General features: G+C 40.5%; 1 pseudogene; it reads left to right on the top strand.

The window, feature by feature from the left end:
- LOC135532287 (kazrin-like) overlaps window positions 1-25080 on the top strand; it is a 49858-nt pseudogene that overhangs the window by 3669 nt on the left and 21109 nt on the right.

Genomic DNA, 25080 nt, shown 5'->3' with positions numbered 1-25080 from the left:
CCTCCATGCTCTGGACACTACGCCGACAGACACAGCAAACCTTCTTGCCACAGCTCGCATTTATGTGCTGCACTACCTGAGCCACTTGTGTGGGTTGTAGACTCACTCTAGTGGTAGACTGCTACCACTAGAGTGAAAGCACAGCCAGCATTCAAAAGTGACCAAAACATCAGCCAGGAAGCATAGGAACTGCGAAGTGGTCTGGGGTCACCACCTGCAGAACCACTCCTTTATTGGGGGTGTCTTGCTAATTGCCTATCATTTCCACCTGTTGTCTATTCCATTTGCACAACAGCATGTGAAATTTATTGTCAATCAGTATTGCTTCCTAAGTGGACAGTTTGATTTCATAGAAGTGTGATTGACTTGGAGTTACATTGTGTTGTTTAATTGTTCCCTTTATTTTTTTGAGCTGTGTAGTTATTTGTTTCAAAATGTATACCTTCGCCAATTTGGCCACTTGGGTACATTTGGGCTACTTGTGTGGGACGCCTGGGTGACTTCACTCATTTTGGAAGTTAGCATTCTGAAACTTTGCACAAGTACTGTTGCCCTCTTAAAATGTATTTTTTTTCATTGTTTTATCTAAACCAGATCTATTGTGTTATATTCTCCTACATTCAATTCACATTTACACAAACTTCAGTGTTTTCTTTCAAATGGTACCAAGAATATGCATATCCTTGGTTCTGTGCCTGAGCTACAGGCTGTTAGATGTGGGAATTGGCGGGAATTGCACAAAGTAGGGGGTAGCTGTAAGAGGTTTAATAGATTTAATAGATAATCCTTTCTACTGCAGTTTTTTAAAAGAAAGCTTTAGCCATGAGAACTGCAAATATGTTACTAATGCTTTCAATAACATTGCTGCCCTGAGGCGTTATCGACAAAGGTCAGTGGGAAAAAGTTGTGATGGACTACTTTCTGGAGGACGATCATTCCATGCTGACTTTCTCTGACTCTGAAAATGAATCAGATGATGAGGAAATACCTAATGTAGGTAAAAACATTTTAATTGAAGACATTTTAGAGTCTTCTGATGACAGTGATGGGGAAGAATCGGTGATCAACAGTGTTGTTTGTCAGGGAAGAAGTTGACCAAGTTTAGAAATCTGTGGAACACAATGGGCCAAACAAGCTGTGCAAACTAAACGAAAATGACACAGGACGTCTTATTTAATAAAAGGGGTTGCAGTCTGCCGTGAAGCTTTTGTCACTTTCTGACCTTAGTTTCTTTTTATGTCTTTCGTGTGTTGGAGTTCAAGTCCTGTTTTGTCCTTGTTTTGTAAAGGGATATCTGTTACGTTCTTGGATTGAGTGTTTTTTACTCTTACCTGTGTCCTGCGCCTGACTCCTTCGCTATCTTCTAGATAGACTCTGACATTTTTTCCATGTATACATACGGGTAAGAATCTAGCTACAGTTTGAGATATTCTACATTTCTAATTTTGTCAGGAAGTTGCTTTCGTTGCAAATTATAGTTTACTCTTAGCTAGCTAGCTGGAGTTCATTGGCTGGCTTGCTAGCTAACATTGAACCTATTTGGTTAGCTTTAGCTGGCTATGACAATCGGTTTATATTGCTAGTAATGTGACTTCATGGATTGGGATTATAGTACATTTTTTAGATAGCTAACGGATTGTGACATGTCTCAACAAAATAAAACAAGTTAAAGCTTGCTGTTGGCTAGCTAACTTTAGCTAAGGTTAGATGGCTGGCTTTCTAGCTAACATTAACTTACATGTATGAAGTGTGTGTAGTGTAGTGGTGTTTTCTCAGAATGCCATTTCGCATTGCTAGTTATAGCCTAATGTTATTGAACCTATTTGGTTAACTTTAGCTAGCTATGACAATCGGTTTGTATTGCTAGTTAAAGCCAGCTGATGTTATATGGCTTGCTAGCTAGCTAACATTGCATGTATGAACTGTGTGTCGTGATATCATCTCAGAAAGCCATTTTGCATCTATTGTATAATAATGCAAAAATATTTTTACCTGGAATTATCTTTCACCATCATTAGAAAACACCTGACTCTCCTCCACCAGTCATAAAAAAATAATGGTCTAATGCCTTCCATTAAAAAGAGAGCTGGCCCAAGCAAGAAAAAGCAGCAACACAGTCATCAACTACATGCACCATTTCTTCACCAGCTATGGAGTTGGGGAAACACGTGTGGACCTGAATTGTGATAACTGCAGTGGCCAAAACAAGAACAAGTTTATGCTCTGGTATTGTACCTGGTGGACCATGATGCGTCAACATCCCACAGCTGGTTGGACTGGAGGATGGTACGGTGCTGGTGGAAAGCTATGGCTGGCAACAACACCTGACTCTGTACTTCAGGCCGCTGCCACAGATCAAGCAGTACCAGCACTTCAGGTGAAAATCATTTTCATTGCACTGTGTGAGGTTATTCTTCTTATCTAAACTTGGGAGGTGAATTTGTTGTGCAGGGTTGTAATGTCTTCAGATTTTTTTGTTGTTATTCCCTGTTTTAAAGCTTCGATGCTCTGGAGCTTGGTGTTGTTGTCGCCAAGGAGTGTTGGGACTGTCGGGACCAAGTTTCAGCTGCTGCGCAACGCTGACAATCCTTCCTTCCATAGATGGTCTGCCTGTACAAGCACCACCTGAACTGGACACAGCTAGACAAACTTATCTTTTTGAGAAAATAAGGGAGTTTTGCGTAAGAGGCTATGGACATCACATGCCAAAGTCAAGGGCAGGACAGAAACAGGCTCTCCGAAAATAGATTCCCTTGTTCATGCGTGGTTCGGACGGACCAGTCATCAGCACTATCTGCAGTGCCTCTATTCAAAACACTACTGCTGCTACAATTTTTTAAAATCCTGCTGCTCAGCCACTTTACCCCTGATTGTATGCATATAACTACCTCACCTATCACTGATATCGTTATTGATATTCTTCTTGTATATACTGTATGTCATTTTATTTATATTGACACTATCTATTTCAGATATTGCTACGATGCAAGTAACCATTTCGCTGTACCGTTTACACCTTCTGTAGAGACCAATCCACTTTGCAAGACATCAAAATGTTGATATATAAAAGACATCAAAATGTTGATATATAAAATTAATATATACCACAATATCATGTGACCTTATCAAGTATCCACCACATAAATATATGGCGCATGCATCTGTTTATATACTGTACATGTGCACCTCACTCAGGTTTCAACTCAGATTGCATGGTCTTAACTTATGTATGGAATACTATGTGATAAGTGCGCATATAGCAGTATATAAAGTATGCTAATGTACTGATGTGAAGGCATTTGGGCAGTGGTGTAAATTACTAAAGTAAAAATACTTTAAAGTACTACTTAAGTATTTTTTGGAGGTATCTGTACTGTACATTACTATTTATATTTTTTGCAACTTTCACTTTTACTCCACTACATTCTGAAAGAAAATAACTTTTTACTCCATACATTTCCCCTGACACCCAAGTACTCGTTACATTTTGACAGGAAAATTGTCCAATTCACGTCATCTAATTTTATATAATATTTCATAATCTGGAAACTTTCTGCTTACCTGGAGTTTTTCCCTTATTGTAGTTTACTACCACTTTTAGTCTTAATCTTTACTACACAACTCACTGCTTGGCACATGACCTCAAATATGAATCCTTAAAGAGATGGGTGGTAATGGTTTAAAAGGGTGTGAACAATGCGGAATGGGTGTAGACAAAGGAGAGCTCTTCAGAAGTTACCAAAATATCCTTTTCTCAAAAGTAAGTTTATCCACTTTCAAAGCAGAATTACTTTCCCATTGTTCCTCAAAAATGCAGTGTATGATATAACATTTTGTAGAGATTCTACTTTTATCCAATGTAAAAAAAAAACATTTCAAATTTTGCTACATACAGTTGAAGTCGGAAGTTTACATACACCTTAGCCAAATACCTTTAAACTCAGTTTTTCACAATTCCTGACATTTAATAGTAGGAAAAATTCCCTGTCTTAGAATCACCATTAGGTCAGTTAGAATCACCATTTTATTTTAAGAATGTGAAATGTCAGAATAATACAAGAGAGAAGGATTTATTTCAGCTTTTATTTCTTTCATAACATTTCCAGTGGGTCAGAAGTTTACATACACTTAATTAGTATTTGGTAGCATTTCCTTAAACTTCTTCGATATAGGGGGCGCTCTTTTAATTTTTGGATAAAATAACGTTCCCGTTTAAACAAGATATTTTGTCATGAAAAGATGCTTGACTATGCATATAATTGACAGCTTTGGAAAGAAAACACTGACGTTTCCAAAACTGCAAAGATATTGTCTGTGAGTGCCCCAGAACTAATGCTACAGGCGAAACCAAGATGAAATTTCATACAGGAAATGCCCCAGATTTTGAATGCGCTGTGTTCCAATGTCTCCTTATATTGTTGTGTATGCGCCAGGAATGAGCCTACACTTTCTGTCGTTTCCCCAAGGTGTCTGCAGCATTGTGACGTATTTGTAGGTATATCATTGGAAGATTGACCATAAGAGACTACATTTACCAGGTGTCCGCTTGGGGTCATCCGTCGAAATTATTGCGCAATCTCCAGCTGCGTCCACTTTTCCATTAGGTTCAGAGGAGAAAGGCAACTGCCACGAATGATTTATCATCGAAAAGATATGTGAAAAACACCTTGAGGATTGATTCTAAACAACCTTTGCCATGTTTCTGTCGATATTATGGAGTTAATTTGGAAAAAAGTTTGGCGTTGTAATGACTGAATTTTCGGGGGGGTTTCTTAGCCAAACGTGATGAACAAAACGGAGCGATTTCTCCTACACAAAAAATATTTTGGTAAAAACTGAACATTTGCTATCTAACTGAGAGTCTCCTCATTGAAAACATCCAAAGTTCTTCAAAGGTAAATGATTTTTATTTGAATGCTTTTCTTGCTTTTGTGAAAATGTTGCCTGCTGAATGCTAGGCTTAATGCTATGCTAGCTATCAATACTCTTACACAAATGCTTGTGTAGCTATGGTTGAAAAGCATATTTTGAAAATCTGAGATGACAGTGTTGTTAACAAAAAGCTAAGCTTGTGAGCCAATATATTTATTTCATTTCATTTGCGATTTTCATGAATAGTTAACGTTGCGTTATGCTAATGAGCTTGAGGCTATGATTACGCTCCCGGATACGGGAATGCTCGACGCTAGAGGTTAAATGGTTTAACTTGGGTCAAACATTTCAGGTAGACTTCCACATGTTTCCCCCAATAAGTTGGGTGAATATTGTCCCATTCCTCCTGACAGAGCTGGTGTAGCTGAGTCAGGTTTGTAGGCCTCCTTGCTCGCACACACTTTTTCAGTTCTGCCCACACATTTTCTATGGGATTGAGGTCAGGGCTTTCCTTAAGCCATTTTGCCACAACTTTGGAAGTATGCTCAGGGTCATTGTCCATTTGGAAACCCATTTGCAACCAAGCTTTAACTTCCTGACTGATGTCTTGAGATGTTGCTTCAATATATCCACATAATTTTCTTACCTCATGCAGCCATCTATTTTGTGAAGTGCACCAGTTCCTCCTGCAAGCAAAGCATCCCCACAACATGATGCTACCACCCCCGTGCTTCACAGTTGCGATGGTGTTCTTCGGCTTGCAAGCCTCCCCCTTTTTTCCTCCAAACATAATGATGGTCATTATGGCCAAACAGTTGTAATTTTGATTCATCAGACCAGAGGACATTTCTCCAAAAGGTACGCTGGCTAATTTGATCATGCTTTGAGATACACTCGGTTTTATACTGTTTTCGTCCACACAACATATCGCCCCTGTCACTTACAGTAGAACCTGATGAACAACATTGGGGGAATTCATAAATTGGCCAGGCTTTTTTGTTCTGCCAGAACAGTGATGAGAAGGTTCTAGCTAGCGTGTCCCTCAGTCCTTCAGGTCTTGTTTGATGTAGCTATCCGGTATATTCGTTCCCAGGCTCCCATGACTTATGATTTTTTTTATTTACAATTTTATGACAATTAGATTTTTGCATTAGTGCCATCTGTACCTGATAGAGCAGATTTAGTCTCACGTGTGGCAGTAAACTGTCTGATGCGAGAGACTCATTGAGAGGGAGACAAGAGCAGACCCAGGAGTTCTGACTGAATGGACGCACAATTTGAGCGCCCCAGTCCGGTCTATTTACTCTGTGTTATAATTTATGCTATTGAAATCCTGCGATTTCATTGGGGCAGTTCCCTCTAATAGGCAGGCCGTCTCTATTAAATTCTAACTTGCGAAGAGTCATGAATAGCCATCTTTCAGTAGGAAAAGGTCACAAAATCAAAACAAATCAAATGTTATTGGTCACATACACATGGTTAGCAGATGTTAATGCGAGAGTAGCAAAATGCTTGTGCTTCTAAATGCAGTAATATCTAACAAGAAAACAAAATACTGCATAGTTCCCTAAGAACGCGAAGAGAGGCGGCCATCTCTGTCAGCTCCGGAAGGTTTTTCCGGCAGTGGTTAAAGATAGGCCGTGGTTAATGCTGCATGGGGCTGATGTGTTTGGGTGTGTGTGTATGTCTTCCCTCCTAGGCAAATCAGTCCTTAGTGACCTTGACCAAGGATGTGCATAAGCGGCACTCTCTGGCCATGCCCACTGAGGCGGTCGTCAACGGCAACGGCAACAACCAGGAGTGGGTAATGCACGCGGACCTGCCCCTCACCGCAGCCATCCGTCAGAGTCAGCAGACCCTCTACCACGTCCACACATGCCACCCCACTGACAGGCAAGGTAAGACACACACACTCACACGCATTCATTCAAAGTCACACAGGGTGACACTGGTGATGCATTGCAGCGATATCTTCCTGATGTCTTGAGACATGGTAACATTTGAAAAAATGTATCTGTATATATTCGTCTGACTTTACAAACCGTTGCTTGCTCATAGTAGGTTAAAATCATTTGATTCTCACCAGATTGTTAAAAGTATTTCTGACTGATGTTGGGGGGTGTTGGAGATGTATGATTTTTTTTTAAATGTATTGACCTTTATCAACCCATTTACCTGTTTTAAACCTGTTTCCATTTATCCTCCCCCTTCTTCTTTTGTCCAGTGGCTGTGGTCAGGGTGAGCCCGTGTCACTCCCGCCAGCCCTTAATTATCTCAGATGCCTCGGCCATGGAGGGTGACCGCTCATCCACCCCAAGTGACCTCTGCAATGTAAGAGTTGCCCACCCACCGCCGCATCGCTCCAAGTAATCAACTCCTTCACAACTCTACTCTACTCCTAATCTCTTCATTGACAAGACAGCGTAAACAGATATGGGACCAGGCCACTCTACTCCACCTACCTTTCTCTGAAAGCCTGTCCCCAGCGCTGTAGTTGAGGGAATTTCCCCAGAACAGACTTAGACTTAAACAAAAAGTGTTTTTTCTTTGGGATAGATGCCTAATATGCCTACATAGAGTTGCATTACAAATGAGAGGAATTCAATATTGACAGATAATCACAATTGGGCTAAGGTGTTGGTTTCTGGCTGGTGTTAGATCATTTCTTGTGAAACTATTATGTTGACATTATACAAGCCACATCAACTGCGGTTTTCCACTATCTCTTAATGTGTTAATTACTTTGAATGTGCTGCCTATTAGAAAACAGACACATGCCTGGCTATTTCACTCAGTATCATCTCGTCCTTCTCCATAATTCTCTCTCTATTGCTTTCCCTCACTCACTGTAGCTGTCTCATTATCTCTAATCTCTCCACCACTCTCTCCCTGCAGTCACTAGAGGATCTGGAGGACCAGAAGCGTAAGAAGAAGAAAGAGAAGATGGGCCTGGGCTCTCTGTCACGTGTCTTCACCCGGGGAAAGCAGCGCAAGTCAATGGAACCGGGTCTGTTTGATGGTACTTCAACTCCCGATTATTACATAGAGGAAGATGCAGACTGGTGAACAGGTGCACATATCCCACCGGTTCCACCTGTGTCCCTGAGTGGTGATGCGTAACAATGTTTTCTGTCAGTGTGTACGTGTGTGTGTTTGGCCGTATGTGTGTGCGTGTGTGTACGTTTGTGTGGTGTCCATGGTTGGAGACCATCTGAGAAGCCTGAGGCGGATCATGCTTTGCTGAAGTGTAAAACATAACAAGCAAATTGCATCCATATGTACAGTATTGTAAATAGAGTGGGGAGTATAACCACCCTTAGGGGAGAGTGGGGTATGTTGAGACATTTTTTGACATTCAGCATCACTACGTCAAGGGAAATCCTATTCTGTCTAACAAAGATATCTACATTTCAGGATGTTGTGTATCCCTGGAAAGAATCAGAATTACTGTAAATGTAACATAGCTTGTCAACAAAAAGTGGTCTCTTGGCACAACTTATTCCAGGTATTGTGTAAATTGAGCATGGGAACATGTTGAGATGCCTTCAAATTTTTGTTCTGAATGAAATATTACCAACACCGTCTATCTTTATTTCCCAAACACAATTCAACACAATAACAATCACTGTCTTAATCATTTTGAGCATCTTTTAATTCAGGTTTAACACCTAACTTTTTAAAAACACTTTTTACCATAGGACAGGCCCAGTTAATGCATATCCCAGCGATATTGCCTTCACGCCTGGGAAGAAAGCGCTTCAACTTGCCATTGGCTCAACCTGCCCCTGCCTAAAATGGCTAAATTTACCCCAAACAACTATTTTGACTACAGTTGAAGTCGGAAGTTTACATACACTTAGGTTTTTCAACCACTCCACAAAGGTTTTGTTAAAGGCACAGTCATGGAATTATTATACAGTGAATTATAAGTGAAATAATCTGTCTGTAAACAATTGTTGGAAAAATGACTTTTGTCATGCACAAAGTAGATGTCCTAACCGACTTGCCGAAACTATAGTTTGTTAAATCGAGCACACACCATGCAATCGCATGGCCGTGTTTGTGTGTGTGTGTATATATATATACACACACACACACACACACACACAGTGGGGAGAACAAGTATTTGATACACTGCCGATTTAGCAGGTTTTCCTAAATACAAAGCATGTAGAGGTCTGTAATTTTTTATCATAGGTACACTTCAACTGTGAGAGACGGAATCTAAAACAAAAATCCAGAAAATCACATTGTATGATTTTTAAGTAATTAAGTTGCATTTTATTGCATGACATAAGTATTTGATACATCAGAAAAGCAGAACTTAATATTTGGTGCAGAAACCTTTGTTTGCAATTACAGAGATCATACATTTCCTGTAGTTCTTGACCAGGTTTTTACGCACTGCAGCTGTGAGTTTGGCCCATTCCTCCATACAGACCTTCTCCAGATCCTTCAGGTTTCGGGGCTGTCGCTGGGCAATACGGACTTTCAGCTCCCTCCAAAGATATTCTATTGGGTTCAGTTCTGGAGACTGGCTAGGCCACACCAGGACCTTGAGATGGTTCTTACGGAGCCACTCCTTAGTTGCCCTGGCTGTGTGTTTCGGGTTGTCATGCTGGAAGACCCAGCCACGACCCATCTTCAATGCTCTTACTGAGGAAGGAGGTTGTTGGCCAAGATCTCGTGATACATGGCCCCATCCATCCTCCCCTCAATTACGCTGCAGTCGTCCTGTCCCCTTTGCAGAAAAGCATCCCCAAAGAATGATGTTTCCACCTCCATGCTTCATGGTTGGGATGGTGTTCTGTGGTTGTACTCATCCTTCGTCTTGCTCCAAACACGGTGAGTGTAGTTTAGACCAAAAAGCTCTATTTTTGTCTCATCAGACCACATGACCTTCTCCCATTCGTCCTCTGGATCATCCAGATTGTCATTGGGAAACTTCAGACGGGCCTGGACATGCGCTGGCTTGAGCAGGGGGACCTTGCGTGCGCTGCAGGATTTTAATCCATGACGGAGTAGTGTGTTACTAATGGTTTTCATTGAGACTGTGGTCCCATCTCTCTTCAGGTCATTGACCAGGTCCTGCCGTGTAGTTCTGGGCTGATCCCTCACTTTCCTCATGATCATTGATGCCCCACAAGGTGAGAACTTGCATGGAGCCCCAGACCGAGGGTGATTGACAGCCATCTTGAACTTCCTCCATTTTCTAATAATTGCGCCAACAGTTGCTGCCTTCTCACCAAGCTGCTTGCCTATTGTCCCGTTGCACATCCCAGCCTTGTGCAGGTCTACAATTTTATCCATGAAGTCCTTACACAGCTCTCTGGTCTTGGCCATTGTGGAGAGGTTGGAGTCTGTTTGATTGAGTGTGTGGACAGGTATCTTTTATACAGGTAACGAGTTCAAACAGGTGCAGTTAATACAGATAATGAGTGTAGAACAGGAGGGCTTCTTAAAGAAAAACTAACAGGTCTGAGAGCCGGAATTCTTACTGGTTGGTAGGTGATCAAATACTTATGTCATGCAATAAAATGCAAATTAATTACATAAAAATCATACAATGTGATTTTCTGGATTTTTGTTTTAGATTCCGTCTCTCACAGTTGAAGTGTACCTATTATAAAAATGACAGAATTCTACATTGGTTGTCAGTAGGAAACACTGCCGATTTTGCAGGTTATCAAATACTTGTTCTCCCCACTGTGTATATATATATAGTTTTTCTGAATATACATTTTTTTACTCAAACCACCCGCGGGCCTGATTGGACACCTTCCGTATGTTTGACACCACTGGTTTAGATTCATGCATCATTGAACAAACCTGTCGTTCTGCCCCTGAACAAGGCAGTTAACCCACTGTTCCTAAGCCGCCATTGAAAATAAGAATTTGTTCTTAACTGATGTGCCTCGTTAAATAAACGTCCTTCCTAACTCAGTTGCCGGAGAGGAAGGAAACAAACACTTTATGGCAAGCATAAATACGTTTTCCCCCAGAGGAAAAAAAAGCTGAAAGCTGAGGAAATCGACCGAAAATGCTGCTGTCACTGAGTCAAGCATGTAAATGTGCTTGCGTAGAGCTCCCCGTTTACTAAAAGCATGGCGATTGATAAAATATCTGAATGTTAGAAACTGTTGGCAGGACCTCTCTCATTTTTCTGACGATCAGTCAAAAGGAGTTAGGGAGGGAGCTAGTTCTAAAATATGAGATTTACGACTTTCATAGATATCTTAAATAGGCATGGATAGCTCATCCCTTTGCAATTTATTTTTCAAACTAGTGAACTTCTGATGGACATTCTCAAATTCTTATTCTGAGGAATTCCTGAAAGGTCACCGGTGGAGTTGCACATTTTGGGGAATATTCAGATGTGGAAACTTTCTGTGGGAATTAACAGGAATATATGGGAATTAACGGAAATATATGCAAATTAATATTAATAACATTTCAATGTAGATGTTTTTACATTGGATATATTTACCATATCATATGGAGCCAGAAACATTTTACCTTAATTGCAAATGATTAAATCCTTCCAATAGAAAAAAATAAAAATAAATGGAGTTACAAATTGAACTTTAATTGAGTTGGCTCCTCACACGGGATGATTTCACTGAACATCAAAAGCAAAGGAATATTGAATGATCCCCAATGATCCATCGCATCTCCCAAAAACATTTTCAACATACAGTGCCTTGCAAAAGTATTCATCCCCATTGGTGTTTTTCCAACTTTCTTGCATTACAACCTATATTTTAAAGAGATTTTTTGGGGGATTTAATGTAATGGACATACACAAAATTGTTTAAATTGGTGAGGTGAAATGAAAAAAATTACTTGTTTCAAAAAATAAATAAAAAATTGAAAATTGAAAAGTGGTGCGTACATATGTATTCACCCCCTTTGCTATGAAGTCCCTAAATAAGATCTGGTGCAACCAATTACCTTCAGAATGCACATAATTAGTTAAATAAAATCCACCTGTGTGCAATCTAAGTGTCACAAGATCTGTCACATGATCTCATTATATATACACCTGTTCTGAAAGGCCCCAGAGTCTGCAACACCACTAAGCAAATGGCACCATGAAGGAGCTTGCCCTACAGGTCAGGGACAACATTGTGGAGAAGTACAAATCCAACACCTCTCATCATCCCGAGTATACCAACCCCACAGTGAAGCGTGGTGACGGCAGCATCATTCCTGTGGGGATGTTTTTCATCGGCAGGGACTGGGAAACTGGTTAGAATTTAAGGAATAATGGATGAATACAAAAACATTATTGGGGGTAAATCTGTTTCAGTCTTCCAGAGATTTGAGACTGGTACAGAGGTTCACCTTCCAGCAGGACAATGACCCTAAGCAGACTGCATGTAGTCATTCGCTCAGACAGTGTAGTAATGTGGGCTCAATAGCATCTCATTAGTGTGCAAGACCTTGAAAATCAGTTGTACATGTGATGGAAGAATGCACTGTGCATGCAGAGGGTTGCAATTCCATTGAATGGGAGATGTCACTTGACCTAGAACTGCCTTATGCGTATCCCACAAAAAATGTTCACTGTTATAAGCTAACTTTTTTTAATGAATTTAAATTTCCCCAAATTCCAGGGCTTAACTTCCGATGGAAAGTTTCCTACCCTTTGCAACCCGGTATTAGCGGTATTAACCTCTTGGAACTCTAGGGGCAGTATTTCATTTTTGGATAAAAAAGCATTCCCGTTTTAAACAAGATATTTTGTCATGAAAAGATGCTCGACCTATGCATATAATTGACAGCTTTGGAAAGAAAACACTCTGACTTATCCAAAACTGCAAAGATATTATCTGTGAGTGCCACAGAACTGATGCTACAGGCGAAACCAAGATGAAACTTCAAACAGGAAATGAGCAACATTTTTGAAGCGCTGTTTTCCAATGTCTCCTTATATGGCTGTGAATGCGCCCTGAACAAGCCTACAATTTCTGCCGTTTCCCCAAGGTGTCTGCAGCATTGTGACATATTTGTAGGCATATCATTGGAAGATTGACCATGAGAGACCACATTTACCAGGTGTCTGCCCGGTGTCCTGCGTCGAAATTGGTGCGTAAACTTCAGCTGCAAGTATTTTTCCATGTGATTCAGAGGAGAAAGCAGACTTCCATGAACGATATATCAATGAAGAGATATGTGAAAAACACCTTGAGGATTGATTCTAAACAACGTTTGCCATGTTTCAGTCGATATTATGGAATTAATTTGGAAAAAAGTTAAGCGTTTTGGTGACTGAATTTTCAGGGTTTTTTGGTAGCCAAACGTGATGTACAAAACGGAGCAATTTCTCATACACAAAGAATCTTTCAGGAAAAACTGAACAGTTGCTATCTAACTGAGAGTCTCCTCATTGAAAACATCTGAAGTTCTTCAAAGGTAAATTATTTTATTTGCATGCTTTTCTGGTTTTTGTGAAAATGTTGCCCGCTAAATGCTACGCTAAATGCTACGCTAGCTATCAATACTCTTACACAAATGCTTGTTTTGCTATGGTTGAAAAGCATATTTTGAAAATCTGAGATGACAGTGTTGTTAAGAAAAGGCTAAGCTTGAGAGCTAGCATATTTATTTCATTTCATTTGCGATTTTTATGAATAGTTAACGTTGCATTATGCTAATGAGCTTGAGGCTATAACTGGATACGTTTTTTTCATAGCCAAACGTGAACAAAACGGAGCGATTTGTCCTACACAAATAATATTTTTTGAAAAACTGAACATTTGCTATCTAACTGAGAGTCTCCTCATTGAAAACATCAAAGATAAATTATTTTATTTGAATGCTTTTCTTGTTTTTGTGAAAATGTTGCCGGCTGAATTCTAGGCTTATAGCTATGCTAGCTATCAATACTCTTACACAAATGCTTGTTTAGCTATAGTTCAATAGCATATTTTGAAAATCTGAGATGACAGTGTTGCTAACAAAAGTCTAAGCTTGAGAGCAAATATATTTATTTCATTTCATTTGCGATTTTCATGAATAGTTAACGTTGCGTTATGCTAATGAGCTTGAGGCTATAAATAGGATCCCGGATACGGGATTGCTCGTCGCATGAAGTTAAGTCCATTTCAACAGCTTTCAGAGAGCAAAGCAGCTCGAGAGTTTTAATCCTGTTTTAATTATGAGGATTATCACATTGTTAAGAGGGAAATCTGAAATAATCAATTCAGATTTTATTTATCCTCAAAACTGCAGAATGAATTAATGCCCTTTTCAAGTAGATGGAATATACTTGCAGCTCTGAAACACGATAAAGCCTATAAGCTTGTCATGGTTTTCACTGTTACAAGTGGATCTAATTTCAATGTTATACAGTAGACAACACTGGTCCATACTGAGAAGTACACTACCTTGCAACCTGTTTGCAGCAGGAATTGACATAGGAACGTGTCAATAAGGTCACTACAACAACACCTCCACACACCTCCTGCTCTCTAGTTTGCTGGTGAGTTTGCCGTTAGACTTTACTCTATGGCACCAGGAAATGAGTTCCATTCAGACTGACAGACAATAGTGTGATGGGGCACGGGTGGTAGGATGGGTTGAGAGAAAAGTATTTCTTATGAGCAGTTATGCTGCGGGTTAAAACCAAATTGAGCCGAACTGATCAAACTGAAATAAATGCACACCATATCCCTCCCCCGGGCCAGACTAAAAAACACCAATCAAATTTGGGGGTTCATGCCATAAATGAATAGGTACCAAGAGCTAATAGTGTTTTACTCTGGGGAAAAAAAATCAAGATAGACTACATTTTTATTATTTTTCCCTGAACAGAAGTCTGCCTTGCTTTATAGGAAATCCACATTGACATTGAACTACTGCTAGCTAACGGTTCATCCTACCTGCTAGAGAATGGAAAAGAAACTAATTCAAATGAAAATGCTACTTTAGTAATTGGAGGTCGCCCAATAAACATGTATAAGCATAATGGTGTATGGCAGCATTTCTCAACTGGGGTGCGGGAGGTTTCGAATTGGCAATTGAATAGGTACCAAGGGTGTCGAGTAAAAAATATTTCTAGAAAGTATTTTTTAATAAAAAGATTTGGGGGGGGGTGAAAAATACTGAAGTCTGAATTTAAACTACTAAAGCTAGGTAGAACATGTGAAGGAATTATAACAAAAATTGCTTACCAGATGGCATTTTGGCAACAAACAAAAAAATGCTATGCTAATATTGCTAAAATTGGATCGTAAACAGACAATTTGGCAAAACCAGTAGAGAATAGCTGGACCCTATACAAATTGTATCTCATTCATAGTCATCTCACTCACAGACGCTTATGTCAACAACTACAGGTTGCATACCTTATGTCATGTGGTTGGCTGTCTACATCTTGATGGTGTTATCAAGGGTCCATTTATTGAAATTATTATTTAGGGTCCTTAAATGGAATATCCATCGGAATATTGATAGGAACACCCTATCAAATTAACATATAATTTTATGCTGCAACATAATTCCCTTTCATTTCTTGCTTGAATATTAAAACATTTTATAAATGAGGAAACATTTTTTTAAGAGATTTATTTCAAGTAAAATAATTGGTCTCAACTGAGGCTCAAGCCGTGAGGACTAGAAAATGTTTAGCACTTGAGGGGGTAGTAAATAACTTTTAAAGGCATGGCAACAAAGATGTGGAGAAATTAAATGAGGATAATTATTTTTTAATAAAATAAATAACACGGAATTTCCGCGTGGCTTTCCTCTCTTCCCTGTTTGTTTGATTGTGGTATGGCTTTAATCCTATTCCCTCGTCATGCTGGGAGGGCTGACATGTTCTGTCACAGAAGTGGCAGCTTCCACCAGCCAGGCAGAGTCCAGCTGTGACAGGGCTCCATCCCAATTCTCACAAATGGCTGCCTTTCTTTGACTCCTTCACCTCATGGCCACCTAGACATGACCTGGACTCAAATAGAGACATTACTGTGCAGCCGTATTCATCGACCTGGCAAAGGCTTTCGACTCTGTCAATCACAACATTCTTATAGGCAGACTCAACAGCCTTGGTTTCTCAAATGATTGCCTCGCTTGGTTCACCAACTACTTCTCCGATAGAGTTCAGTATGTCAAATCGGAGGGCCTGTTGTCCGGACCTCTGGCAGTCTGTATGGGGGTGCCACAGGGTTCAATTTTCGGGCCAACTCTCTTCTCTGTATACATCAATGATTTCGCTCTCGCTGCTGGTGATTCTTTGATCCACCTCCACGCAGACGACACCATTCTGTATACCTTTGGCCCTTCTTTGGACACTGTGTTAAAAAACCTCCAGATGAGCTTCAATTCCATACAACTCTCCTTCCGTGGCCTCCAACTGCTCTTAAATGCATCTAAAACTAAATGCATGCTCTTCAACCGATCGCTGCCCGCACCTGCCCACTTGTACAGCATCACTACTCGGTTCTGACTTATATGAATATGTGGACAACTACAAATACCTACAGTGCCTTGCGAAAGTATTCGCCCCCCTTGAACTTTGCGACCTTTTGCCACATTTCAGGCTTCAAACATAAAGATATAGAACTGTATTTTTTTGTGAAGAATCAACAACAAGTGGGACACAATCATGAAGTGGAACGACATTTATTGGATATTTCAAATTTTTTTAACAAATCAAAAACTGGAAAATTGGGCATGCAAAATTATTCAGCCCCTTTACTTTCAGTGCAGCAAACTCTCTCCAGAAGTTCAGTGAGGATCTCTGAATGATCCAATGTTGACCTAAATGACTAATGATGATAAATACAATCCACCTGTGTGTAATCAAGTCTCCGTATAAATGCACCTGCACTGTGATAGTCTCAGAGGTCCGTTAAAAGTGCAGAGAGCATCATGAAGAACAAGGAACACACCAGGCAGGTCCGAGATACTGTTGTGAAGAAGTTTAAAGCCGGATTTGGATACAAAAAGATTTCCCAAGCTTTAAACATCCCAAGGAGCACTGTGAAAGCGATAATATTGAAATGGAAGGAGTATCAGACCACTGCAAATCTACCAAGACCTGGCCGTCCCTCTAAACTTTCAGCTCATACAAGGAGAAGACTGATCAGAGATGCAGCCAAGAGGCCCATGATCACTCTGGATGAACTGCAGAGATCTACAGCTGAGGTGGGAGACTCTGTCCATAGGACAACAATCAGTCGTATATTGCACAAATCTGGCCTTTATGGAAGAGTGGCAAGAAGAAAGCTATTTCTTAAAGATATCCATAAAAAGTATCGTTTAAAGTTTGCCACAAACCACCTGGGAGACACACCAAACATGTGGAAGAAGGTGCTCTGGTCAGATGAAACCAAAATTGAACTTTTTGGCAACAATGCAAAACGTTATGTTTGGCGTAAAAGCAACACAGCTCATCACCCTGAACACACCATACCCACTGTCAAACATGGTGGTGGCAGCATCATGGTTTGGGTCTGCTTTTCTTCAGCAGGGACAGGGAAGATGGTTAAAATTGATGGGAAGATGGATGGAGCCAAATACAGGACCATTCTGGAAGAAAACCTGATGGAGTCTGCAAAAGACCTGAGACTGGGACGGAGATTTGTCTTCCAACAAGACAATGATCCAAAACATAAAGTAAAATCTACAATGGAATGGTTAAAAAATAAACATATCCAGGTGTTAGAATGGCCAAGTCAAAGTCCAGACCTGAATCCAATCAAGAATCTGTGGAAAGAACTGAAAACTGCTGTTCACAAATGCTCTCCATCCAAACTCACTGAGCTCGAGCTGTTTTGCAAGGAGGAATGGGAAAAAATGTCAGTCTCTCGATGGGGTAGAGACATACCCCAAGCAACTTACAGCTGTAATCGCAGCAAAAGGTGGCGCTACAAAGTATTAACTTAAGGGGGCTGAATAATTTTGCACGCCCAATTTTTCAGTTTTTGATTTGTTAAAAAAGTTTGAAATATCCAATAAATGTCGTTCCACTTCATGATTGTGTCCCACTTGTTGTTGATTCTTCACAAAAAAATACAGTTTTATATCTTTATGTTTGAAGCCTGAAATGTGGCAAAAGGTCGCAAAGTTCAAGGGGGCCGAATACTTTCGCAAGGCACTGTTGGTGTCTGGTTAGACTGTAAACTCTCCTTCCAGACATTAAACATCTCCAATCCAAAATGGAATCTAGAATCGGCTTCCTATTTCGCAACAAAGCATCCTTCACTCATGCTGCCAAACACACCCTTGTAGAACTGACCATCCTACCGATCCTCAACGATGTCATTTACAAAATAGCCTCCAACACTCTACTCAACAAATTGGATGCAGTCTATCGCAGTGCCATCCATTTTGTCACCCATCACTGCGACCTGTATGCTCTCATTGGCTGGCCCTCACTTCATACTCGTCGCCAAACCCACTGGCTCCACGTCATCGACAAGTCTCTGCTAGGTAAAGCCCCACCTTATTTCAGCTCACTGGTCACCATAGCAGCACCCACCTGTAGCAGCATCCAACATGTATATCTCACTGGTCATCCCCAAAGCCAAATTATTCCTTTGGCCGCCTCTACTTCCAGTTCTCTGCTGCCAATGACTGGAACGAACTGTAAAAATCTCTGAAGCTGGAGACTCTTACCTCCCTCACTAGCTTTAAGCACCAGCTGTCAGAGCAGCTCACCAATCACTGTCCACTGCATAGCTCATCTGTAGCCCATCCAATCTACTTCATCCCCATACTGGAAATATGTATTTATCTTGCTCCTTTGCACCCCAGTATCTCAACTTGCACATTCATCCTCTGCACATCTACCATTCCAGTGTTTAATTGCTATATTGTAATTACTTTGCTACCATGGCCTATTATTGCCACCATGGCCTTACCTCTCTTATCCTACCTCATTTGCACATGCTGCATATATATTTTCCTACTGTATTATTGATTGTATGTTTGTTTATTCCATGTGTAACTCTGTGTTGTTGTATGTGTTGAACTGCTTTGCTTTACCTTGGCAAGGTCGCAGTTGCAAATGAGAACTTGTTCTCAACTAGCCTACCTGGTTAAATAAAGATGGATTTTTTTTTGTTTTGTATTATCATATTTTTTCTAATATGAGATCGTTTTTCAAGACGATCAAAGAGTAAAGGACGTCATATGAGATGGTTGGAAAGCAGACCATACTGTATGTTAGCAACCAGTGTCAGTAAGATTCTCCCATAACCTTTAACCTCTCTAATACTACTTCCATCCTGTCTGACCTCTGACCTCCCCAGTCCCGTAACCCAGGAAGCAGACGTGAGTACATCTCACACCCAATACTAATTCCAAAGGATTCGCCATAGCACATTTAGTCCCCTACGAACAGGGTTGTGTTCATTAGGCACCAAATGATGAAAATGGATTGGAACAGGGAGGGCCTGCCTGGACTTGCCTGATAGGAGATGCCGATTTTTATTTTAGTTTGCGAAACTAATTTTTGTTGTGTGCGCTAACAAACACGAACAAGTTCTATCAAACTGGGTTGCAGACTGTGTGCGGACTCTGGATGTAGGAAACATGCTCGTTTTGAATCCAGTACTGCTTCAAGTTGGAATATAATATAAATCACTTTTTCCTGTGAAGTAGACTACACAGCAGACCTACTGTGTATACTTCTGGATGAGTTTACATGCAGTTCCAGTTAAAAGTTTGGACACACCTACTCATTCAAGGGTATTTCTTTATTTTACTATTTTCTACATTGTAGAATAGTAGTGAAGACATCACAACTATGAAATAACACAGAGAATCATGTAGTAACCAAAAGTGTTAAAAAAAAATCTAATTATATTTATATGGATGTCAGAAGTGAATGGATGTCCATTCACCAATTTGTAAGTCGCTCTGGATAAGAGCGTCTGCTAAATGACTTAAATGTAAATGTAAATGTATTTGAGATTCTTCAAATATATGTCTTCAAAGATTCTTTGCCTTGATGACAGCTTTGCACACTCTTGGCATTCTCTCAACAAGCTTGACCTGGAATGCTTTTCCCAACAGTCTTAAAGGAGTTCCCACATATGCTGAGCACTTGTTGGCTGCTTTTCCTTCACTCTGCGTTCCAACTCATCCCAAACCATCTCAATTGAGTTAAGGTCGGGTGATTGTGGAGGCCAGGTCATCTGATGCAGCACTCCATCTTGGTCCTTCTTGGTCAAATAGCGCTTACACAGCCTGGAGGTGTGTTGGATCATTGTCCTTTTGAAAAACAAATGATAGTCCCCCTAAGCACAAACCAGTTGGGATGGTGTATTGCTGCAGAATTCTGTGGTATCCATGCTGGGTAAGTCTGCCTTGAATTCTAAATAAATCACTGACTGTGCAGAGATCATTGGTTCACCTACTCTGCATCTCACAAACACATGGCTGTTGGAACCAGAAATGTAAAATTTGGAATCATCAGACCAAAGGACAGATTTCCACTGGTCTAATGTCCATTGTTCGTGTTTCTCGGCCCAAACAAGTATCTTCTTCTTATCGGTGTTCTTTAGTAGTGGTTTCTTGCAGCAATTCGACCATGAAGGCCTGATTTACGCGGTCTCATCTGAACTGTTGATTTTGAGATGTCTGTTACTTGAAATCTGTGTCATGTGGGCTGCAAACTGAGGTGCAGTTAACTCGAGTGAATGTATCCTCTGCTGCAAATGTAACTCTGGGTCTTCCTTTCCTTTTCATTATAGTGCTTGATGGTTTGTACAACCAAAATCTTAACATTTTCCAGATTGACTGACGTTCATGTCTAAAAGAAATGATGGACTGTTGTTTTTCTTTGCTTTTTTGAGCTGTTTTTTCCATAATATGTACCAAATAGGGCTTTTACTAAATAGGGCTGTTTTCTGTATACCACCCATACCGTGTCACAACACAACGGATTGGCTCCAAAGCATTAAGAAGGATTTGAAATTACACAAATTAACAAGGCACACCTGTTAAAATTTAAATGCATTCCAAATGACTACATCTTGAAGTTGGCTGAGAGAATGCCAAGAGTGTGCAAAGCTATTATCATGGCAAAGAGTGGCTACTTTGAAGAATCTCAAATATATTTAGATTTGTTTAACACTTTTTTGGTTGCTACATATGTGTTATTTCATAGTTTTGATATCTTCACTTTTATTTTACAATATAGAAAATATTTTAAATAAATAAACTTACATGAGTAGGTGACCAAACTTTTGACTGGTACTGCATATGTGACGGACCATCTCGATTCGGTCTTCTTTAGAAAAAATTTAAATGGTGTTTTTTACATTGGATAAAAGTAGAAACTCATAGCTAGAAAATGGTATGTCATACACTACAGTTGGGGATCAATGGGAAATTAATTCAGCTTTGAAAATGTAAAAACTTGTAACCTCACTTTTGAGAAAATGGTCCTTGAATGTTTTGGTACACCTACTGGAGAGCTCTTCTTTGTCTACACCCATTTAACATCATTCACACCCTCTTAAGCTTTACCACCACCCATCTCTTTAAGGATTCACATGTGAGGCCATGTACTAAACAACCAAAGATTTCAAGACTAAAGGCTGGTTTATACTACGGTGTTCGTAAATTGAATAGGGAGTGCCAGAGTGGGCTCTGGATGTTCGTAAACTTAGAGTGTAAACTCAAGAGCGTTGTCTCTCTGACCGTTCAGAGCGCACACTGGATGATCTGGTCGAGGAGTAAGGTTGATCCAAGCATTCTGACCTAACAACAGCACCCAGGCTTAACTGGCTAACGTTGACTAGCTTACTAGCTACTTCCAGACACAAATGAGAAAACAGCTCACTCTGACCATTTTACTCATCCTAGCAGAGCTGGTTTGGTTATTTTTATATTATCCAGAGAGTTGGTGACCACAACTGTGCTCCTGTCAACAATTTAATTACGCTTTTTTGTCATGTTTACTGACACCGGCCATATTCAACAGATGTTGAGCGTTTGTAAATTCGGCTGTTATTCTGGCTCACTCAGACGAGAGCAGTCTGAAATCGGTGTAGATAGCTGAAGCGAATTTACCAACTACATCTATCGACAGTTGTCGCAGTGACATCATGAACTTTCTATTGAAATGGTTACTTGCATAGTGGAGTTTTTTGTTTAGACATGTAGCTAGCTAGCTAAACAATGAACCATAATCCAAATTCATAAAGTTACTATCCTGCATGAATCTGCAGGTAGCTTACCAACCAGGTTCAATGTTAGCTAGCTAACATTAGGCTATAAATAGCGAGGCAAATGGTTCTGAGATACGAATAATATTACTACACAGATCATACACGTAACTTTATCTAGCTAATATTACACTTGAAATGAAAAATTTGTAACGTTGTAATATCTGAAAATGTAGCTAGCTAGACTATCTTGGATTGACAGTTCTCCCTCTCTGTCATGGATGCCATGGTTGCCCTTAGTTTGAAGATATAATCCTGAGACAGTTGTTTTATACAACAGCCTTCTGCGTGTTCTCTTTTCAACTCAGTCTTCATATTTTTATTCAAACGTTGGAATTTTCTCAATATCATTAGCTATCATACTCTAATTCCAGCTACCATACAAAACTCGGTCCACTTTTGCAGTTCTACTACGTGATGTCTTTCAAAAAAGCTGTGTTAGATGCCACCCTATGGGACTCCCAATCACGGCAAGTTGTGATACAGCCCAGGCTCGCACCAGGCTCTGTAGTGACACCTATAGCACTGAGCTGCAGTGCCTTAAACCGCTGTGCCTTAAACCGCTGTGCCACTCGGGAGCGCGACGTACGCCTAGTTTCAAGAAACGAGTCACACATAACAAACTGAGGACAGGAATGCAACATCATAGCCATGAACAATAGTAAAGCAGGACTCCCCAGTTTGTTCAGCGAACTCAGGCTCCTAAACTGAGTTCTGAATCTGCGATTTTGTAGCCGACTTGTCGCCTGCATGATTACACTAGTTCATTGACGAAGGAAATTGACCAGCAGTAGTGAAATGGAGATTGAGCTTGCTCTGACACACACCACAGAAGGGAACCACCAAGCACTCAAAATTAACAAGTTCTTTAAAAAAAAATTAAGGCTGGGATATGACTTTAATTTCTTATGCAAGGGTAACACACAATGATTATTAACAGATTATTCAGTGCGTTTCCCTGAAAATTATAAACCATTTTTATGGTTTTGGTGGATATAGCACTTGATGATTGAGATGATTGTGGACTACAGGAAAAATAGGACCGAGCACGCCCCCATTCTCATCGACGGAGCTGCAGTGGAGCAGACTGGGAGCTTCAAGTTCATTGGTGTCCACATCACCAACATGGTCCAGGCACACCAAGACAGTCGGGAAGAGGGCACGACAAAACCTATTCCCACTCAGGAGACTGAAAAGATTTGACATGGGTCCTCAGATCCTCAAAAGGTTCTACAGCTGCACCATCGAGAGCATCACTATCCATCGAGAGCATCACTACACTAGCATCAGTATGGCAACTGCTCGGCCTCCAACCACAAGGCACTACAGAGGTTAGTACATCGCTGGGACCAAGCTTCCTGCCATCCAGGACCTCTATGCCAGGTGGTGTCAGAGGAAGGGCCTAGAAATTGACAAAGACTCCAGCCACCCTAGTCATAGACTGTTCTCTCTGCTACCGCACGGCAAGCGGTACCGGAGCTCCAAGTCTAGGTCCAAGAGGCTTCTAAAACAGCTTTTACCCCCAAGCCATAAGACACCAGAACATCTGATCAAATAGCTACCCAGACCATTTGCATTGCCCCCCCCCACTCCCCCCTCTTTTACACCACTGCTACTCTCTTTTGTTATCATAGTCACCCCGCACATTGACTCTGTACTGGTACCCCCTGTATATAGTCTCGCTGATATTATTTTACTGCTGCTCTCTAATTACTTTTTACTTTTATTTCTTATTCTTATCTGTATTTTTTAAACTGGTTGGTTAGGGGCTCGTATGTAAGCATTTCACTAACGAATCTGTTATATTCAGAGCATGTGACTAATATTTGATTTGGAGAAGAAAAAAACTATTCCACTAAGCTAAACTATAGAATTGTTTTGGATGGTCATAGCAAGGATCATTTAGCTATTTTATTTTTAGGACCCCTTTAGGTATAAAAAAAAAAATATAAAACATTTATTTGATGAAATGTTTTTATTTGGTCTTACTGATATTAGCCCATACAAACACATTGAATAACAAATTCATACATGGAAAAACTGATTGTTGTTTGAAAGAGTCTATATCTGAGAGATATACAGTGCATTCCGAAAGTATTCAGCCCCTTCACCTTTTCCACATTTTGTTTTGTTACAGCCTTATTCTACAATGGATTAAATAGTCCCCCCCCCCCATCAATCTACACACAATACCCCATAATGACAAAGCAAAAACAGGTTTTTAGAAATGTTTGCAAATTTATAAAATAAAAAAAACGGAAATATCACATTTACATAAATATTCAGACCCTTTACTCAGTACTTTGTTGAATCACCTTTGGCAGCAATAACAGCATTGAGCCTTCTTGGGTATGATGTTACAAGCTTTGCACACCTGTATTTAGGGAGTTTCTCCCATTCTTCTCTGCAGATTCTCTCAAGCTCAGTCAGGTTGGATGGGGAGCGTCGCTGCACAACTATTTTCAGGTCTGTCCAGAGATGTTCAATCGGGTTCAAGTCCGGGCTCTGGTGGGCATTCTGGCAGGATATTCTGAGATTTGTCCCGAAGCCACTCCTGCATTGTTTTGTCTGTGTGCTGTGAACCTTCTCCCCAGTCTGAGGTCCTGAGTGCTCTGGAGCAGGTTTTCATCAAGGATCTCTCTATACTTTGCTCCATTCATTGTAACCTTGATCCTGACTAGTCTCCCATTCCCTGCAGGTGAAAAACACCCCCATAGCATGATGCTGCCACCACCATGCTTCACCGTAGGGATGGTGCCAGGTTTCCTCCAGATGTGAAGAGTTCAATCTTGGTTTCGTCAGGCCAGAGATTATTTTGGCTCCAAGCGGGCTTTCATGTGCCTTTTACTAAGGAGTGTCTTCCGTCTGGCCACTACCATAAAGGCCTGATTTGGTGGAGTGCTGCAGAGATGGTTGTCCTTATGGAAGGTTCTCCCATCCCCACAGAGGAACTCTGGAGCTCTGTCAGAGTGACCATCGGGTTCTTGGTCACCTCCCTGACCAAGGCCCTTTCCTCCAATTGCTT

This window comes from Oncorhynchus masou, unplaced genomic scaffold (assembly GCF_036934945.1).
Source record: "Oncorhynchus masou masou isolate Uvic2021 unplaced genomic scaffold, UVic_Omas_1.1 unplaced_scaffold_1801, whole genome shotgun sequence".
NCBI classification, from domain to species: Eukaryota; Metazoa; Chordata; class Actinopteri; order Salmoniformes; family Salmonidae; genus Oncorhynchus; species Oncorhynchus masou.
This window is presented reverse-complemented; position numbering and strand designations above follow the sequence as displayed.